The 21,408-nt window shown below is 43.0% G+C and overlaps 1 pseudogene; it reads right to left on the bottom strand.

Annotated features, from left to right (window-relative positions):
* The window catches only part of LOC110541260 (uncharacterized), a 32,833-nt pseudogene extending 11,944 nt beyond the window's left edge, over positions 1–20,889 (bottom strand).
* Positions 20,890–21,408: the final 519 nt, after the last annotated feature.

Genomic DNA, 21,408 nt, shown 5'->3' with positions numbered 1-21,408 from the left:
TGTGGCCCTTTGATACAGTTCCTCAGGTTGTGGTGACCCACAACCATAACATTATTTCCATTGCTGTGTCATAACTGTAATTTTGATAGTAATGAATTTTAATGTAAATAGCTGTGTTTTCAGATAGTCTTAGGCAACCCCTGAGAAAAGGTCATTCAAACCTTAAAGGGGTCATAGCCCACAAGTTGAGATGTGCTGTCTTAGAGGTACTGTTACCTCACCACTTTTATACCGGAATCAAAGCCTCTATCGCATGAACCCTTGGGAATCAAACTTCATCTGTATGACTTAATCGACATTTCTTAGGTAAAGCTTATCATGGATGACTAATACTACAGGCCACAGATAAAATAATTAAAAATGATTCACAAACTCTCCTCCCCAAGGAGTTTAATAAGCTCCAGGGGAATTTAGACAATTAACAAATAGCAAGTCATCAGAATGGTGGCGAATGTGTTCTCTGCGTGGTAAAGCTCACGGGAGCCTGATGGTGATGGAGCATCTGAAAGGAGATCTGACTAGGGAGCAAAATACATCCAAGTGGAGGAAAACTTGCCGGTCTAATCAAGAAGTCACCTCATCCACAATTCTATTACTGAAAGATGTTCACAGGCAGCAAGGCAGGCTGGGCAGAATGCAGCAGCTTTGGTGGTGATGATGCAGAATCGCAGGATTCTTCTTCAGCCACGATAGTGTGAGCAGAAAGTGAAGCTGTCTTAGTGCTCTGTGCTCTAGGAGGTACTGATGGGAGTGGGGCATCAGAGATATACTCGATAGTGTTTTGTGATGTTATTGTTCTTGTTTTTCCTGCACTGCGGAGACCAGACAAGGGAGCCTTTGAGTTTCCAGAGCAGCTTCAGAGCCAGGGAACCAGGTCCTGGGTCTGGAATCCATCAAGCTATTCTTATCTGGAATTTAGATTCTGTTCTTTTTCCAGGGTGATACAGTCTGGTCTGTACATACAGTATGAGACTCTGGAGAATGCCAGGTGCCCAGTTGTTTGGGGGAAGAGTAGTGCTATAACTCTGACATTGGCTGAAATATCAGATCCCAGCATGCCTATGGAAGCAGAGGCAGGATCCACGGAGAGATGGATGAAATTGTAATTTAGGTTCTGGATCTCACAGGGCATGGAGTCAGCTGGAGACCCAGTTGTTGAAACACCACTCAGCAATGACCCTGGAGCTTGTGTTAGCTGGGCCTAGAGGCAGGGAGGGGTTCAGAAATGTCTCCACACACTGGGGAAGCAGAGTACTCTGTAACAGAGAGCCCACACGACTATTCTGGTGGCAGCAAGGCAGGAAGCCCTTGTAGTCTGGTCTAGAGAGTAGCGTCACATATATCAGCCAAATTCCAGCTTTTCAGAAGTAAAAGCTATGTCAGAACAGGCCATTGGAGGAGCAACTCTTTGGTTCAGTCAAGGCTATCTCTAGTTCACAAGGTGTCACACAGCACATACTCTCCGGGACTCATGACAAGCCTTCTCTGCATTAAGAATCAAACATTAGGATGTGAAATGCTGAATTAGCACAGTCCTAGGAGGAAGACTGTCATTTCTCTGAGAGACAGAACACCATGCCATCTCAATCCAGGAAATCCGACTGTGGTGTGACCAATATTTTATTTCTCCAGCATACAAAATATAGCATTTATGCAAGTGGATTAAAATGGTAATAAAAAGCCTGTAGCTTAAAAACAAAAACAAAACAAAACCAAAAAAAAAAAAAAAAAAAAAAAAACCAATTCAGGAGGAGATGAATTCATAGTGTAATTATATGACACTGGTAAAGAAGAGCTATAGCCAATTCTTCTTAAACTATGCAAAACAAACAAACAAAACAGAAAACAAAAAACTAGAAACAGTGTTTGGGGCTGTGCCAGGGAACAACCAAAGCAGCTTTAGAACAGGTGTAGTATGGTCCATCTGTTAGCACAACCAAGATGGCTGTACCTTGGAGAGGTGGCATCTTGAGGATGATGTGTTCTGAAGACTTCCTGATGTTTTGTGACCCTTGAAGTCATCACATTCCTTCATAATTTATGGGTTGTATGAAAACTCTAAGGTGGCTTCCAGCCCCTCAGTGAACGGTGTCATTGGCATTTCCAATATTAGTGATTGAGCTTTTCTAGTTATACTGATGAATCAGATTAATTATCCAACCACTAATCTTAGAAAGAAAACCAAAGCCGGGTGTGGTAGTAAACCCCTTTACTCCTAACACTCAGGAGGCAGAGGCAGGAGGATCTCTTGAGTTCGAGGCCAGCCTGTTTTACAAAGTGAGTCTGGGAGAAACAGGGCTCTTACACAGAGCAGCACTGTTTCAAAAGCAAGCAAGAAGACAAAGAAACAAAAACCAAAACCCGACAAAGCCAAAATAGAAAAAAAAAGCAGGAATTTGGAGATGTTAATAAAATTAGGTTAAAGTGTTTTTGTTAGTAGCTTTGACTTAGAAAATCCTGGAGAACAATTTGAAGTTCAGAAAGGCACACTCTTGATAACTGAGGGAGAGATTTTTTGAGGTCAGAGAATATGAGGGATGGCGGGCTGCAATCTGCTTTCAGTTTCCTCTTCCCCTGAAAGCTGCTTATGCAATCCTGCTCAGTGTGACCCACCCCAGTGCATGCTCCCAAGGGTGAGAGGCCTGTGCTTCTGCTAGATCTCATGTCATTCGTGTTTCTGCTAGATCTGGAGAAGCTTTCAAAGATGTGGCACACCTTTGTTGTGCAAGTTTAGGAATGCCAAGGGCTTTAAAAAACAGACAATGCTCCTGGTTATACCTCTAAAGCGTTAAAAAATGGTGTTTGGCTTTCAACATTGCACACTCCAATGGCATTCCCTGTAATCCCCAAGGACAGGCTATTTTAGAGAGCACATCAAACTTTAAATACTCAAATATTTAACTCAGAAAACCAAAATCACGAATATGCACCCCACCACCATATTTTAAACCATGCCTTACATGTTATTAATCATAATATGTTACAGAAAAAGTATGTCTCTAAAACACATTTTAAAACAAAATTAATTCCTAAACCTCAAGTAAAATAAAAAAGAGTTACTAACCAGGAAATGGAAAGGACCAGATGACTTATTCAGGGAGAAGCTTTCCTTGTGTTTCCACAGGAGGCTGATCCACTGCAGAGGTCCCAGACCGGTTGACTGTGGCAGGATTTCCCCCACTGTGTCGGAGGCAGAGACTTTTGATTCTGCCACTTCCTCCCCTCCCACCTCAGCCATCATCAATGGGTGGAATGTGCCCTCTGAGAAGTTAAAGCAGAAAGGACTGTTTTTATAGAAAAGTTTATATTTGTGATTCTTTTAGGATTTTTAGATTTTTAAAAGATTACTTTTTAAGTTAAGTAATAAAACAGTTGATTCTTCCTTTGTAACCACAAATTGCAACCTGCCAGCCAGTAAGAGAAAACGGCTGAGAAAAGTACCCTCACACTTAGCTTACACTTTGTTAGTCTATAGCATGTTAATTAGTTACGAATGTACGTGTGTTCTTGAGAATAATTTGCTTTTTACCCATAATATGTAAAGCTCTTGAGCATATGAGGGCATTGTGGGACATGCTTTTTTTCCCCTATCTATGCTCATTGTAATTATTCACTTAAAGAAAAATACAATGTAGCTATATTGTAATTTTTCTATTGCTTGGAAGATCTTGCTGGGATACAGAAGCTGTGGGAGAAAAAATAAAGTTGTTGGAGCGTTGCTGCATTCACCATCCACCAAATGTATGTGTGTGTGTGAAATTAGCTTTGCTCTATCATCCCAAAGTGTATATGTGTATGTATACATGTGTATATGTGAAGCTGGTTGGAGCTTGTGTGTGTGTGTGTGTGTGTGTGTGTGTGTGTGTGTATGAGTCTTTCCCTCTTTCCCTCCTTTTCTCATTGGCCCCAGAGAGTTTATCTGGCCCCTAGTCTTTCTAGGTAGCCCCAGGGATTCTTGCCAGGCCCTGAGGAGAATTCTCCACTGGCCCCAGAGAATCAAGGTTTGTCTTCTCAGAGAAAAGGCTGGTGAGTGATCAATGCCAGCATCATGTTCTGCCTCAGTTTACCCTGTCGATGCCAAAGTTTGTCTTTGACATCGGGTGCCTGGAAGAGGGACCCGAGGAAAGTAAACTCCCTATGCAGGGCATGGAAAGAAATTTCACACCTAGGGTGCAGGAGGCCCCCCACATTAATAAGTGCCTGGTCAGGACAAGTGAGTAATCTAAGTTGATTCTTGTGTGATTGTGTGCTACCATTTCCCTCAGAATGGGAGAAATAGAATCTAAGAGAAATGGTTATGGGGATCATGCAGCATGTACTTACAAAAGGAGGAATTAAGGCAAATGCTAGTCAGCTTTCAGATTTTCTCCACTTTGTGCAGTCAGCCAGGCCCTGGTTCCCAGACTAGCGAAGTTTAGATGCAGAAAGATAGGACACAATAGGCACAGATTTTAAAAACCAGTACAGCAGGGCTGGAGAGATGGCTCAGAGGTTAAGAGCACTGCTTGCTCTTCCAGAGGTCCCGAGTTCAATTCCCAGGAACTACTTGATATAATGAAATCTGGTGCCCTCTTCTGGTGTTTAGGCGTACATGCAGGCAGAACACTGAGTGAGGTATCCCAGGAGCAGAAAGACACACATCATATATACTCACTTGTAAGTGGATATTAGACATGCAATGTAGAATAATCATACTAAAATCCGTACACCTAAGGAAGCTAAACAAGAAGGAGGACCCTGGGTAAGATGCTCAATCTTCATTCAAAAAGGCAAATGAAACGGACATTGGAAGAGGGAGAAAATGGAACTGGATAGGAGCCTACCACAGAGGCCTCTGAAAGACTCTACCCAGCAGGTATCAAAACATGCTGAGATTCATAGCCAAACCTCAGGCAGAGTGCAGGGAATCTTATGAAAGAAGGGGGAGATACAAAGACCTGGAGAGGACAGGAGCTCCACAAGTCCACAAGGAGAGCAACAGAACCAAAAAAATGTGTGCACAGGGGTCTTTTCTGAGACTGATACTCCAAACAATGACCATGCATGGAAATAATCTAGAACCCCTGCACAGAAGTAGCCCATGGCAGCTCAGTGTCCAAGAGGGTTCCCCATAATAGGAACAGGGACAATCTCTGACATGAACTCATGAGCTAGCTCTTTAATCACCTCCACCTGAGTGGGGAGCAGCCTTGCAGCCTTACCAGTTCACAAGGGAAGACAATGCAGCCAGTCCTGATGAGACCTGATAGGCTAGGGTCAGATGGAAGGGGAGGAGGACCTCTCCTATTATTGGACTGGGGGTGGGCATAGGAGAAGAAGAGGGAGGGAGGGTGGGATTGGGAAGAGATAAGGGAGGGGGCTACAGCTAGGATAAAGTGGATAAATTGTAATTAATAAAAATAAAATTAAAATGAAAAACTGGTACACTGAGAATGGAGATAAAGTCATGCCTCCTGCTACACTTTCTACACTATACTATAGAAAGTTGCTATACTAACTATACACGCTAGTTGGCTCTGTCTCAGGCTGCTTTAAGCCTCTTTCCCCATGCAAGAAACCTCCAAACAGTGGGTGGAGCTGATGGCAGTAATTACTGTCTTCAAGAGACTAAAAGGTAAGCCTTGTGGTCTGTATAGTAACTCACAATATGTAGTCAGGGTTTTTTTTCCACACATTTAAGCTGCCCAACTTTCCTCTGCTCATTCCGCTCTACTTGCCTAGCCCCCAGAGCTGTAAGCCTGGCTTCAGTCTAGGAGTCACCCTTTCTCTGTGGGGCCTGCTCCTGCTCTTTCTATGCCTCCTGGTCCTGTGCATGAAGAAAAGAGTGAACTTGATTCCTTGACAAGGGCTGTTGCCTTCTCTCTGCAGGCAGCTCAGCAGAGCTACACATCACATCACCCCACTCCTGCTGAGCTCTGTTTTCAGTTTCATCTTCCCCTCAGAGCTGCTCCTGTGCTCCTGTGGAACTGCTCAGTGTGTCCAGCCCCACTGTGCGCTCTCCCCATGCCACTTCATCCCCTGTGATTCGTACTTTTTCTCATGTCGTCTGTGCTTCTGCTAGATCCGGAGAAGCTTTCAAGGATGTGGTAGAATATTTGTTTTACAAGTTTGGGAATGCCAAGGGCTTAAAAAGAAACAGACAAGGCTCCTGTGTATACCTCTAAGGCTTTTAAAAGGTCGTCTTTGGGTTTCAACATCTCACACCCCACTGGCATGCCCTATAATAATCCCCAAGGGCAGGCTATTGGAAAGAGAGCACATCAAACTTTAAAGACTCGAATATTTAAGTTATAAAATAATGAGTACAAACATTCATCTCATCATATTTTAAACCATGCTTTATATGCTGTTATTTATAAAATATTTTCTTTTTCTTCCAAATATTTATTTATTTATGTACTTATTTATTTATTTATTACAATTTATTCACTTTGTATCCCCATTGTAGCCCCCTTCCTATAAATTTCTGTAAAAACATGTTTTATGCTGTATGGCCATTTTAGCTGGATATATGTGGATGTGCTCCCTACATGTGTGTTTAGCGCCCAGAAAGGCCAGAAAGGGTGTCAGATTGCCTAGAACCAAAGTGACACATATTTGTGAGCTGCCATGGGAGTGCTGGTAATGAAACTCATGTTCTCACAGGACCAGTCAGTCCTCTTAACTGCTGAAACATCTCTCCAGCCTCCTGGAAGAAGTAAGAAATGTCTTTTTGTTGTGGTGGTGGTAATCATAGAAATAAGTGTGTTATCTGGTACATCCAAAATACATGAGAGAGAAATTGAGATTCCCAGTTGTTTTTCCCATGTTTTTATTTTTTGGGCTTTTGATTTGGTTTTGGTTGATAAAGCACAAGGGGATATCAAGCTGGTGTGTTTATATATCACAGGGGAATTCGACTTGATCTGTGCTTAAAGGCAAAACAAACATACAAAGAAAACACTCTTACACAAATAAAACATAACCACAAAGGCTTTATTTTGAAACCAACAACAGGTCTACTTCTTGAGACTTCATTGCTGGTCCCTTGTTTCTATGTTTTAATGAATAAAATTGATATGATGAAAAAGCCATGCCATCACAGGGATTCTGAACATAGGGGCTGTTGATAGTTAACTATTGCTGTTAATTGCAGGGGACAAGAAAATATTGCCACTTTGCTCCCCCACAATCTCCTGAAACATTCTGTTAACTTTTTGAGTAATATCTGGGAACCTTTGGGCACTCTTTGCAGGACTGAGCTTTGGCTGAGTCTAAGGTCATGAAAATCAATAGGGTATTATTGTACGCATTCAACTCATTACTGTTATCCAATGTATAAACAACCTAAATTTTAAGAAACAAGCATTGCTACCTTGTGATGGTTGGGCTTTCTGCATTATCATGAAGATGTATTCCCTGTTGTATATTGCCTTTTTTTCCCCTTAAGAAACCATTCGTTCTTCATATGTAGGGTTACAAAGTGCCTTTGTCTCCATGTTGGATTCATTTTTTGAGTTACGAGACAGAAAAATCACATTCTAGAATAAAGAAAATACATTGTTTTAGACTACAAATGAATATATACATATATATATATGTAAGCACACATATGTGTGTGCACATAAGCTAGACAGCTATATAGACACATGTATATCCATGATAGAATTTCATTCAATGTTGTAGATGTTCCAAGATGAGAATATCACACAATTATTAATGTACACATTGATTATATCATCTAATCTTCATTCTACATTCTACTTGAGGATCTTGTTAGAACGAAGTTACTGAAGCCATACACTCTGAGAGCTGGCTGAGAAAAGTTACATGCAGCTACTAAACATTATTTCCTTAATATCTTTGCTACAGGAAAAACATTTTAAGATCAGAAGGAAGGAGAGCAGAGCCTGGGATGCTGACTGAATACATTCCAGTGTGCGGCTGGTCTTTATCAAGTCCAGACTGTTAAAGGGACTAGTCACTACTGGAGAAAATATTTCTGGTTAGGAGAGAGGCAGCCAGGCTCCAGAACCACAAACACAGGTGAATTCAGGAGGATGCCAGGAGATGCATAAACTCCCCAGAGCCTCAGTTCCTTTGTTTGCAGAAGAAAAGGAAAGAACCAGGTGATTGCCGGGTTCACCTGTTCTCTGTCCTCATCAGCTGCACAACTGCCCTCTATGCCTTCATCTGCTGTCCTCCCTCCAAGTCCAAACCTCCTGGTGTTCACGCCACGGTGACTACTCTCAAGCTATCTGCCATTCATGACAGCATGGCAGCACAGACCACACCTCCTAAAGAAACCACAGACATGACTGAGTTAGGCCTCTAGCACACTCACCCTAGAGAAGTCAGAGTGACGCTGTTTCCACCACAGTGGTGCTGAGCACAGCCAGGCCAAGCTCCAGCACGCTGCAGATCAGCATCAGTGAAAGGGCTCCCTAAATCCAGGAGAGAAGAGGTTGGTGTGACTGACTCAGCAGAAGCCCTATGCCTGGTGGGAGGTGACTGTAGAGATGAAACCACCCCCACCATCAGAGACACCATCGAGAAGGAAATGGATCCTCCCTAACCTAGAAATGAGCTTAAAATAAACACCTGGTCCCTGGAGGAAGTGGGTGATGAAGACAAACTAAATCAACAAAGCTGCTTCATGACGCTTCTCCTCCCTGCTCTTGGGCAGGAATCCCTGACTACACTGTTCTCTCAGGGAGGGAGCAGAGAGGAGTAGTGGCCACCAGGACAGAGTCAACACTGCTGTCTTGGCTCTCTTCTGCTGCCTAGTGTGAGACCGGGCAAGCATGCTTCTCTGCAAGCATGCTTCTCTGGCTCCTGTCTGCTCACTTATCACACGCCTGTAATATTTCCTCCGCAGAGACTTGTGAGGGTTAGTGAGGTTCTGACTGTAAAAGTTCTTTGTAAATGTCAGCATTGACAGAACCTCCTTCCTTGGTGTGCATTTGTTTTTTTGTGATGGTAAGAAGCAGAAAATCAATTCAGTTCTTACAGTCTGCAACATCATCAGTGAATTGAAAGCAGGGCCTAGGTTAAGAACACACAGCCCGTGTGTTACTTCTGTCTTGAGGTTGCTCCTCATGAAGGTCACGTGATGGAAAGGAACATGAATGTCATGTTGTAAACTCTTCATTATCTGCACACACACACACAGGCAGAGTGGAGATAGAACAGGCCTCCACTGCCCAGACACTATACCTAGACACAAATAGGCTCAGCCCATTCTCTGACTTCAAATGTGAACCTACCCCATGATGCCATCTTCCTTGGTGCTCTGTGCAGATTCCTTCTCAATGCTTCAGGCTTCTAAAGTCAGGCATAGTTAGGTGGTAATTTAGCCTATTGTTATGAATCTAATTTACGTAGACTTTTTCTTGTTTTTTTTTTTTTTTTTTTTTAACTGAGGATGACACACCGGACCCAGCTCTACTAGGATCTGAGAAAGCTTGAGATTAGCCTGATTATCTGGCCACCTGCCCGGGGTAGCTTCCCCACCCCCCTTACTCTTATTTTCATAACAGAATGAATAATATGCAGGCTCTCTTCATTGTTATCTTGCCCAACTTTCTCTCCATGAGTTGGGGACCAAATGCATGTCCTTGGATGTTTTTTCATTGAAGGCATGTTAGTCCCATTTCATTACCTCCAAGAAAATAGAGTTTCCTCACAGCACCGACAATTACTGTTCCCCACCTCTCTGTATTTCTTTTCTCTTCATTTAACCACCTCATTTGTGAACTGTGCTGAAAGAGTAGTGAGATTGCCTCCACAGGGGCCTTGGTGCTGCCTACTGTGATCACTGGAGGGTGCAGACACCCTGACACCCCTGCCCTTGCCCCTGCCACCATCCATTTCTCAGTGCTCAGCTGAGCTTTGCTCAGCTCACTTCATGCCCTCCACCACACACACACACACACACACACACACACACACACACACACACACGCACGCACGCACGCACGCGCGTGCGCACACGTTCATGGCTTCCTTGTGGGCATTTCCAAATCACCTGAGTCTTTGGGGGTATGTTTTCCTCTGTGAATTCACAAAGCTGTGGGCCAGGGCTCTTGGTTTGAGCTCTCATGATTTATGCTTTTAAAATCAAAACTTCCTTTCAGTTCTTAATAACAATAATATTTATGGTTTCATCACCTACATTTATTTAGTAATTTCCCCTCAACTTCTTGTTATTACCATGTAACCCCTTATTCTAGCCTTTTAATTCCATGTTTTATTTGTTATATCCCAAGCTTTAGGACAAGAGGCTAAGGTGCCTAGTTAGCATACCTGAGTGAACCTGGCCACCAGGTTCTCCTAGCATCCCTCAGCCCCTACCTGTTTTAGGGTCCTCCTAGTCTGCATGCCCCACCCCACACCCTGACCTCTCCAGCCCAGGTGGGTGCTTACTCCTCCCTATGCAATCCAGCCATTTTGGTAACTTGCCCTTTTTGTGCCTTTGTCCTCTTGGCTACCCTATCTGGTCCCTTTCCCTTTTCCTCTCCATTTCCCCACATGGCTCAGGGGCATGTTCACTCTGGACTTTACCAGGTGTCTCTGACTCTGGATGACAGGCTTCCTTTTCTGTCTACAACAAACCTTCTCTTCCACCATACCTAGGAACAATCATGTTGTTTCCTTTTTGTATTTTCATTCATCTGGTACTGACACTCTAGCTGTGGCATAAATGTGTTTCCTCCTGAAGGAATGCTGCTGTTCCTAATGAAGCTGCTGATAGGACTCTCCTGAGGTGTGTATGGATCATTCCTTTCTGCTGGCTTTCACCACCCACCAAATTTGATTCTAGAGCTTGCCTCTTCAGCTCCTTCTTCCCTCCACCTTATCTAAACATCCATCTCTCTGCTCTCTGTCATGCCTTTTTGGATAGCCACTGTTGGCAATTCACAGCACAGAAAGCCTTCCCTGCCAGACTCCCTTTGTTAACATTGCATGCTTTGTAAACATTGTATACTTCGTAGGAAAGTGTGTGTGTGTGTGTGTGTGTGTACTGCTGAGGAGCTCCAGCAGCCAGGCCTGGGTGCTTCAAGCTTTGCCTCTGCACTCCCCCTACATCTTTCCCTGGGTACTCCCTCAGCTCTTCTCCTGATTGTTACACCTGTGGCCCCTGAAAGGGGGGCTTGGATTTTCAGGCTGTGCTGCTCCCCTCTCCATACCTCAGGACTCCAGAACAGCTGAGGCTAAACCCCAAGGCCCTGGGACCTGAGATTAGACTCTTGAAGAAACTGAGAAGCTGAAGCCACAGAGAAAGCAGCAGCACCTGAAGCCTAAGTTAAAGCTGCTGCTGACAGGGAGCTCAGGGTGAGCGAGGTGTGTCCAGCTGGAGCTGGTCTGTGAGCTCCCTGTCTGTGGTAACAGAGTATAAAACAGCCATCCTTCCAAGGTGGGGAGCACTACCAGCCAGAGACCAGGACCAGGAGTCTGAGCCCTGGGTATAAAGTCATAGTTTAGTTAAGGAAAGTTGTTTCATTTAGCTTAGAGTATAAGTCTGTGTAAACCCCTTGAGGCATTAGGTAATAGGCCCCTTCCCCACACCTCTCTAACTGTCAAATAGGCAGCTCTAGCCTCTGTCACAATGGCCATCTCCAGCCCCTTAGTGGACCCCTCTCAGATTTATGCTAATTTTAGGTGAAAAGTCTGAATAAAACCACAGCTATTTCTAAGCTTCCCCTAAGTTCAGGGCTAAGAAATCCTACCAATCCTCACTCTGGAAATCTCTGTCCTAGAAAGCTCTGTTCCCCTATACATCCTACTTAAAGGTGGTGTTTGCTCAGTTCTTTGCTATCTTTTCCTGGGAGCAGAGGCAGCCACTCCTGAATTCATCCTTCCCCTCCTGGATTTGTCCCTCCAATAAATCTCTTTTAAGATATTTGCTGCCTGGTGTGACTCTTTCAATGGAAGAAGCCAAGAAACCCAGAAAAGAAGTGGAGAAGGAGCAGGGCTTAGGCTCCTGAGTGTTTCAGCTGAGCAGGGGTTGGTGAAACACTTCCTTGGGAACTGCATGGCTGGAGAAGAAACAGAGCTTAGGCACCTGAGATCCTCAGCTCAGTTAGGGATACCCTCTCCTGGGAGCTGCAATATCTCTGCTGAGGAGGCCTCCTCTCAGACTTGTATCATTCCTGGGCTCCCGTGTCTCAGGATGCTCTTCCATTTGGACACTGTTGTACCTCAGAGCTGGGATACTATCCCAGGCTTCAGAGTTGTGGGTTTCCTGGATACCTTCTCACCCGGGCAGGAAGGCCAAGACCAGTCATGTGGTCAATTCCCTACTATGCCCTTTGAAGTGCCCATGATGTGACCATCTCCCTGACGCACCCTTCAGTTTCCCACCACAAGGGCAATTCTACCTACTAAGGCACTTGCTCCTCCCCCTCTATTGGAACCCACCTTTTCCAAACCCTCACTTTCCTAGATCTCTGTAAGTTCTGAAAGTCTAAAAAAGTGTTTTTAGATGCAAATCGTAAAGATCTAAACTTAAGAAAGTGTTTTAAGGTGTGGCAATGTAAGCTGTAGAGGTCTAAGAAAACGACTTAAGGTATATTTAAAAAGTGAAGTGTACTTCAAATTTCTTTTCTTAGCTACGCTATTGTTATACTCCTTCAAAAATTTAGAATTTTAAGAGTCAATGGAGTTCCAATAAGCTATTAATCAAGTTCTGGGGAAATACTGCTAATATTATTGTAGTCACAAGACCAAAATTTTAAATTTCCTTTCGTTGTCTTTAAGTACAGACTTAAAAAATATAGACTTAAGTATAGAGCTCCCATTGTGCTTAAAAATCTCTTTCCAATCTCTATATATATGCAGCCTTCTGGAAAGCGCATTAATGCTTTTAACTCAGAATCATTTGAGGGATTATAAAAAAGGATTTGGGGTTAAAAGCATTAACATTGTTTATCTTTGCTCTATTCAGTTTTGACCTTTCTCTAAGATTTCAAACCAGGAAAAGTGAAAGATTTTTCAAAAGGTAGGAAAAAGACCACCATTTCCCCCCAAACTAAAAATATTCCACGCAGCCTTTAGGAGCACTTACCGCCAGGACAGCCTTGGTGGTGGAGCAGTAGGTGCGGTATCCATACCCGTAGCCATAGTGGTAAGGAAACTGAGCAGTTGGTGTAATATCCTTGCTGGGTTCACACTGCTCAGCGGCAGGCTGCAGACCAGCCAGGTTTACAGAGAGGATGACAACGCCCATGACCGCAAGTAAGACACTCAGGATGTTCATAGCCAGGCTTCCATCTACCTGAAAGGAGCGGCAGGCATCACTTATACCCCTTTTCCAAAATGCTGCACAATTTCTCTTCATTTGTCCTAATTAGCAGACAACAGATTAATAATTTATTTCTCTGTTCTCCCCAACTCATAATTGTGACTACCAGAAAGAGCAGAGTCTCTGGTTTTTCATCCCTATTTTTCCCATGCTCCATTTCCCAGATGAGATTTGCTAGATCACTTCAGCCAACTACCACTGCATGTATTGGGCCCAAAGAAAGTCCAGGAACACACAAACCCAAAGCCGAAATGACAATTGGATGAATAAACAAGATTTCAATGGTGAGAAAGAAAATATTTTCCTGGCGAAAACTTCACTCATGACTTTTAATGAAACACTGTAATGTGAAGCTGGAAAGTTCTCAAGATGAGGTGCAGACACCAGCTCTGCTCCCTGTCCCTCAATGCTATATGTCCTCTCAATGCTATAGTTTGAATTTGATGTGGCTGAGACACCCTGTATTAATTACTTAACCCCAGGGAGATGATACCATGAGGTGTCAGAATTTTTAAAAAGTGTCTCTGGATCAAAGATTGGCCATCAGAGAAGAGCCCATAAAGGGGGTAGACCAGAACAAGGGACCTTCATCTTGTTTTCTTCATTGCTGCTATATGGCACACGTCTTTGCTCTGTTAGCATGACATACCCACTGCCTGTATACAAGCTTGGAAAAAATGAATTCACCAACAGTGGACACTATTAATCCTCAAAAATATGAGCCCTGTTTAAGCATTCCTGCTTGTGAGTTATCTCAAGAGTTAAATTTGGATGCACCCAATACTGGCTGACACACTCAGAATAACACATCCTTCCCATCCCTACCCCATGGATCAACCACACAGAAAAGGCTGGTGAAGAACTTCATTCCTTACCCACTACCTCTCCCAGAAGCGCATACATCCATAGGGGGTCCTTGTTCTCAGGCTCATGTAGGCTTTAGAGTCTGGAAAGTCTTATGATAGACTATAACTAATGCCATGTGGAGAAAGTATGTTGTCATTTGTGGAAACAGTGTGAGGCAGAAACAAACAAACAATCAAACATACAAACAACCCAGAATGGGACTAGATATTGGTAACTTGAAGCCTCAGTGCCAGAGGTCCTCAGCCTCTCATTGTTCTTGATTAATCATTTCCAATGTTCACTTGGGATCTCCTCTCTACCACATTTATGGTGTCAACAAAATAAACTTTTCTCAATAGTGGATTTCTTTCTTCTTCAACTTATAGAAAATGAAAAATTGAGTGAAAGCCTGTCTGAGAACTGTGGTGATAGGTAGGCATTTCCGGGGTGCACCCGGCTGTATTGCACTGGAGTGGGATTTAATCTTAGAACACTTGTATTTTAGACAGATTGTATAACTCACTTGGATGCCACTTTCCACAAACAGTGACTAAAATAAAACATTTGGACGCCTTGAATAATAGTTGCAATCAGGATGCTGACAGTATATCTGCTCTTAGAACACACTAGGTTCACTCTAGCTGGCATTCTTCTTTAGTCTCCATTCACTGAATGAAAAGAACCTTCTTTAGCATTGTTTAAGCATATTTCCTAAACCTTTCTCTACTTAGAGAGTACCTATATTTTCAGTTGCTTTTAGTCATGATGTTATACTGCAGCAACAGAAAAGTAATTAATACTCTACATAATTGGAAGACTGTCTCAGTCAGTTCTTACTAACTAAATCCTTAAACTCTTGCATTACATTGCATTCTCTTCCAGGACTTATTGAATCAACTCCTTGAGGAGCATGAGTTGACTTATGACTGGGTGAATCTTTACAGATTTCAAAAGCTTCTTCCTATAGTCCAGCTTTCTTCTCCCCAAATGTCCCCCAATATGTTAATACAGCACCTTACAGCCAATCACTGAGTAGGAAAGAGAATAAGGCTGGACTTTCTGCCAACCCAGAATAGAGAAGTGAGAAGAGGAAAAGGGTATTCGGCCAGGGAGAGGTCCAATAAACATCAGGAGAAGAATCGGGAGAAGAAAAGCTACAGATTGAAAGTTTCTCTGGAATGTATGGTGGGAGGAAGCCAGATTAGCTTAGAGGGTTAAGAAGAGAGTTAATACTTCTCAGGATTGTGTCCTGAAGCTTGTTATTAAACAAATATAAAAGAGTCTCAACTATTTGTGTGTTAGCTGGGGGAAGAGAAAACCTGAGAGACAAACACAGTTTTATAAAAATGACTGTAACATTCTATAATTCAAATATACAGCTTCTCAGTTCAAAAATGCATACTCAAGTCTGGCAAGAGCATTACCTCTATGTATGTATGTATGAATATACATATATATATATATATATGTATATACACACATACACACACATATATTTTTTTGGGGGGTCTGGTAATTCTCAAATGCAACTCCTTAACAATAAGATATTATCTTCACTGCTGAAGAATAAAATTGCAAGCTTTGGTGTTATCAACTTTTATTGTCATGACAAAAAGCCTCACATGAACAATACATATTTGGCTCAGTTTCAGAGGCTCAGCCCATCATTGTGTGACTTGTGGCACAGCAGAGCAGCTTACAACATAGCGGTCAGAGAGTCCATGAGAGGATATTTTTGGTGAGTACATTTCAATTTCTTTTTTCTTTTTCACCTGGATCTTTATCTTAAGGAATGGAGCTAATGCCCAGAGGTATTCTTTATTAATCTCTTAGGTGCGTCTCAATCCAGTCAAGCTGATGATCAAGATTAATCATCACAGCCTATTGCTTATACATTGGCATCAAGAAAACAGTATTTTTTAAAAAATTGTGTGTGCTTTAAAGATATATATTTATTTATTTTTATGTAGATGAGTGCTCTATCTGCACCTACTCCTGCATGCCAGAAGAGGGCATTAGATCTCAGTATAAATGGTTGTGAGCCATCATGTGGGTGCTGAGAATTGAACTCAGGACCTTTGGAAGAGCAGATAGTGCTCTTTACCTCTGAACCATCTCCCCAGCCAGAAAGCAGTATCTTTACATGAGATTCCTTGGTACTCTTCTCAGACATTAGGTACATATGATTAGGTCACTGTGATAGGAGGAAGGTACCCTATATAGGGATATGGAGAATCCAGAATCAGCTTACAAATAGAACAAATAATCACTGTAGAGCTTAACTTGTAACTTTCAACATGGAAAGCCTGGCCCTGATGTGTCCTCTCTGGGTCTCATTCTCATCAGTTCTGGGTTATGGCTCTTGTACTCACCAAAGCCTTTGTTGACTTTGTCTCGGTGATGATGGACAGAATTCCAGAGATTATGAACTGCTCAGAGAAGAGGAAAACACTGTCAGGCCAGTTTCTATGTACAAAGTGACCACAGTTTACCCTCTAGTGTTTATGACAAATCTCCCATGGAACAAATGACCAATGATACATACACTTAGGCTCACAGAGGTGTGTCTTTGCCCATGTGCTATTCAGAAAAGACAAGAAAAAGGTAGATAAGAACGGAAATCTATCCCATTAAAATTCATAAAGGCTTTAAGAGATAGCAAAAATATATTTTGTTAATTGGAAAGGGAAGTTTGGGATTAGATGATTTTAGAGTCTCAGGCATTGGTCTACTGGGAGAAAGAATGGAAAATTGTTATGGGTTTTTTTTTTTTGTCCCTCCTTTCCTTAATAGTTATGGCACTCTGATTTGCATATATAAACCATGCAGACTTCCTTCAGGAAATCTCACTTGAACATGTTGAAACAACTTTTTAATATGTAGTTTTTAACATGCTAATATTTTAGTGAGGAGTTTTGGGCTACATTCTTTAGGATGTTGGCTTGTACATTCCATTTCTTGTCATGCTCCAGACGGGGACAGTCTCAGAGGACTGTCCATCCTATCACCCTGAGTGAGGACTGTCCATCCTATCACCCTGAGTGTCTCCAACAATGGCAGATTATAAGCATGAATGTTCCTTTCTGCAGGTGGTGCCCTGGCCATCACCGAACTCTATAGGAAGCTCTGGGTCATTTGTATCCCAATTCCTGGACATTTCCCTAAACCCAAGAGCCCCCGAAGGTCATCATAACTCAATGGGTGAGGTAAAAAGTTGGTGTTCAAAGACGTGGTTATATGAAGTAAATGACGTACCTACGGCCCGTCTACACTAAGACTTTCTGTGGATGGCACACAGAAAAACAAGATCTACCATCAACCTCTTGTTCCCAGTACACAGAAACGCAGGCAGGTGACAGCTCCCTTCCCTGCCCTCCCCACAGAAGTCTACTTACAAACAAAGCTCCTACAAATGGGTAGCCAGATTTTAACAGGACAGAAAACACTGAGGTAAAATGTTGGGCATGGGGAACAAATGCCAAAATGATGCCCAGACTCAACACCACCACACCACACATGATCTGGATCGCCTGTTGAAAGAAGAGAGACTGAAGATTAAACTAGCAGTGGCAAGCGGGTTTGGCATTGCTCCACTTCTCCCACAGTGCTAGTGCTCACGATTGTGTCTTTCTACAATTTCCCAGCGAACACACAGACATTGTAAAAGCTCTGGGGTGAGAGAGGAAAGTTCATTCTGGAGGGGGTGTGGTTCTGCCACAGCCTCAGGCCACCTTCAGGTATTTCTGTCCAGGAATCACTAGTATGCTTCAAGGCCCTTCCTAGCAGCTGCTGGCTAGGGCTGAGCTATGAGTCCGTGCTTAGCAAGTCTGCTGCTCCCTCTTGTGGGAAGAAGAGGATCTGAAAGCCCTCCTACTGTGAACACTAGACTATGAGAACCTCTTCCCACATCTCCCAGAATCCATAGAACACCACATAGAGGCAGCCTCTCGGGCCAGCTCCACAGCACCTGTAGTCCAGGTGTCCATTCTGTTGATCCCTGCCTCCATTTCAGAAGGAAATTTGTCTTCCTGACACTTTCTTCACCTCACAGATGCACAACTCTTGTAGTTTTAATTAAGCAATTTTCTAAACTTGTTACATGTACTTGAAAGGAATCCAGAGGATTAAATGCACAAGGCAAGGCCATCAGTTCCATTCAGTTCTGATACTGGATAACACAGACACCCATGCAGATAGTATTAGTATGAAAAACAACTCCATTGTTCCTCACAGCAGAGAACATCCATTCTTTCTCAGCTCCTTCCTTTACCCAAAACAAAGTCCCTTTAGTAAGTCCAGGATGAGCACAGAGTCAAACCAATGGTCCTTTTGTGTCATTGCATCTACACTCAGAGAGCACCTAGAATGTGTGTACAAATTGTTTCCAGAACTAAAATACTACCAAGTGCTCTCCAAAAAGGAAAACAATTAATTAATTATTAATTAAACAAAATCTCAGTGACTCATTGGAGTTCATTCCAGGTACAACAAATTAAAGGCAAATACTTGCCAATTTACGGAAAGTCTTAGAGGTGTAAGCAGCTTGCCAAAGGGCTTCCACCAGGCCACAGACCACTCCGTGATCACTCTGTCAACTTCACACCCCAAATCTATTTCCAGTTTGAATACACAGAGTTTCCTCCCTGTGCCCTTCCCTGCCCCCAGGGTGGTCTGGGTGGGATTTACCGCCAACACTTTGACCTCTGCCTTTAGGTGTTTCTTCAGGCTATCTTGCTTCTGGTGGGTTGGCTGGGTTTTGTCTGTTTGGGGAAAGTGGATTCCATTTGGTGAAATCACCGTGGCAGCCTCATTGGTCACTACTTGTGGAATCATGATGGAGCTCCCACAGCTGGAAGAGAAAGTGGACTCAGCTGTCAAAAAGAACAGTGCTCACTGTCGAGGTTTGTTTTTTGTTTGCTTGCTTTCTCTCTCTTTTTCATTTGCCTGTTTGTTTTCTAAAGAGGGAGAGAGAGGAAAGAATGTGCGAAGCTGGATGGGTAGGGGGGATCTAGGAGGAGACAGGGGAGGGGAATCCATGATCAGAATATATTGTATGAATTTTTAATAATAAATCAAATGCTTTGACTCTGACAACAACAAACAAACAAACTGTGCCCCCATGGTCTGCCCCCACCTCCCAGACTGTGCACCTCTGTGCATTCTTGACTTGTCCTCCCGCAGAAGAAACTGGTGGTACAGAGAAATGAAAACCCACCACACCTCGGACTCATGAGACCTTTCTGCATAATGTGAAGTCGGCCTGTTGAAGTCCGGGGCTTATGTCTCCTAGTGAAGAAAGTCCTAAGCCCCAAGGAGGCCATTAGACCATAAGAATGAAGATACCAAGACCTTTTAACATTTTCAAGGGTCAGACCTTAGCTGGGCAGATGGTCACCTAGCTCATCTAAGCTAACCAGTCCGCCTTGCCTCATCCAGCCACATGTCCAGTTACCCTCCCAGGCCATCAGCAACTCTGTCTCTCCCTTGAAAAGACCTTCAGTCTTCTCCTTCCCAATATTCCCCACTCTCTTTTTCAGGAAGTCCCACCTTCCTCTCTCAGCCTAGCTAATGAGCCAATCCGATTTTTACTGACAGCTGCTGCATTCATACAACACACAAGACATTCCTCTACAACAGCCCACTGATTTTAGATAACAAACACAACAGAAAGGGACAGCCTGAATCACCAGAGGTTCCTGTGCCCATACTCAAATATTCACACAAAATTTGCAAAATTGTGTAGCTCTGGCTCACTCTTCAATTCTACATAGTTCAAGCACATTTTAAAAATTCAATAACTTTCACCCTCTGGTTACTCTGGTAGGCATGACATATTAAAATTCAACCTTCAGCACTTTCTAACTCATGCTACATACCACTCAAAATAATTAACACCATTTGTCTATTTTGTGTATCTAATGAAAACATTTTTAGAAGTAGCATTTCATGTTTTGTCCTATTTTAGTAGATGTGATCTTATACTGTTTTTAGTCCTACAAACAATCCTCTATGTTTGTACATTGACATAAAATCAATGCTAAATAAATATTTAAAGTTCTCGTTATTTGCCAGTCGCCTACACACAGTTGGGTGCTGCACCCCAGCTGTCTCTGTCTCAGATTCATCTCCTTGTTTTTCCACCTGCCAATGGCAGCCTGTGCCTGAGTCACTTCATTGTGGAGAAGCAGCTGAATGCAGTTGTGTGTGAAGTCCTGGAGTCATAACCTGAGGTTCAAGGTCAGAACTGTGTCCTTGTGAGTTGGAAGGAGCGAGTTGCTTGTGGAACTGGTTTCTGAGCTCAGCCTGGCTCTCTCTTCTCTGTGCCATTCTTCGTCCTTAGGTTGCCCATTTAGTGAACACCCTGAGAGCCTTTGCAGGTATAAGAGCTCTGTTCCTGTTAATCACGTGACCTTAGCTCAGCGACCACCAAGATCATGCAGATAAAAACAGCAGGGACAGAGGTAAGCCAGCTGCCCCATCCCTTTGCCCATTCAGTTCTGAAGTGCCTCAGTGTCTCCATCACTTTCATGAGGACCAACAAATTTTCCTAATGCAGACCCGGAAACACAACACTGCAGAGCAAAGCATCTCAAGGGTTGCCTACCTGAGCCTGTGTGCCTTGCCTCCCAGTTGCTCCCAGCTGGACTCTCAGGAGGCGCAAGAGCTTTTCCTCTGGGTTCTTGAAGTCTGATCCTTGTTCCTACTTGTGAACTTCTGACTGTTCGAGCATTTCCTCCTTCAGTGTTCACTACCACACAGGATGTGTTGCTTAGAGACTGTGGACATGTGGATGAAGTTGGCACTTCCTATTTCAGAAACTCCCAGTAACTTCCGAAAAATCACTAACAAAACCAGTGCTGGGAGAGTGTGGGACACTTAGCTCCAACACCTTCCAGAGCTGTGTATTACCCAAGTCCACATTTTTAAACCTCAGTTGTCTAAGTGTTAAGCAGAGAACAGTAACAAGCTGGGAAAATGCATGAAGATGAGAGGAAGTATCTTTGAAAGGCCTAAATTACTTCTAAGTAATATTGAACGAACTGTCTTGATTAGTAATAATATTACCAGTCATAGTAATATTGACAAATAAAACATTTCTGTGGCAGGATATTTGATCCCACTTAAACCCTAAAATTGTGAACTGTAAAACACTGTTTCTTGTTTGGTGTGGTTGAGGAGAACTTTCTATTGTTTGTAAACAGGTGATTATGGTGTGGTTCAGCCTTCCCTAGCACACACATTTAATACAAGAGATTTCTGTACACAGGATTTAATAAAGT

This window comes from Meriones unguiculatus, chromosome 1, assembly GCF_030254825.1.
Source record: "Meriones unguiculatus strain TT.TT164.6M chromosome 1, Bangor_MerUng_6.1, whole genome shotgun sequence".
Lineage (NCBI taxonomy): Eukaryota > Metazoa > Chordata > Mammalia > Rodentia > Muridae > Meriones > Meriones unguiculatus.
This window is presented reverse-complemented; position numbering and strand designations above follow the sequence as displayed.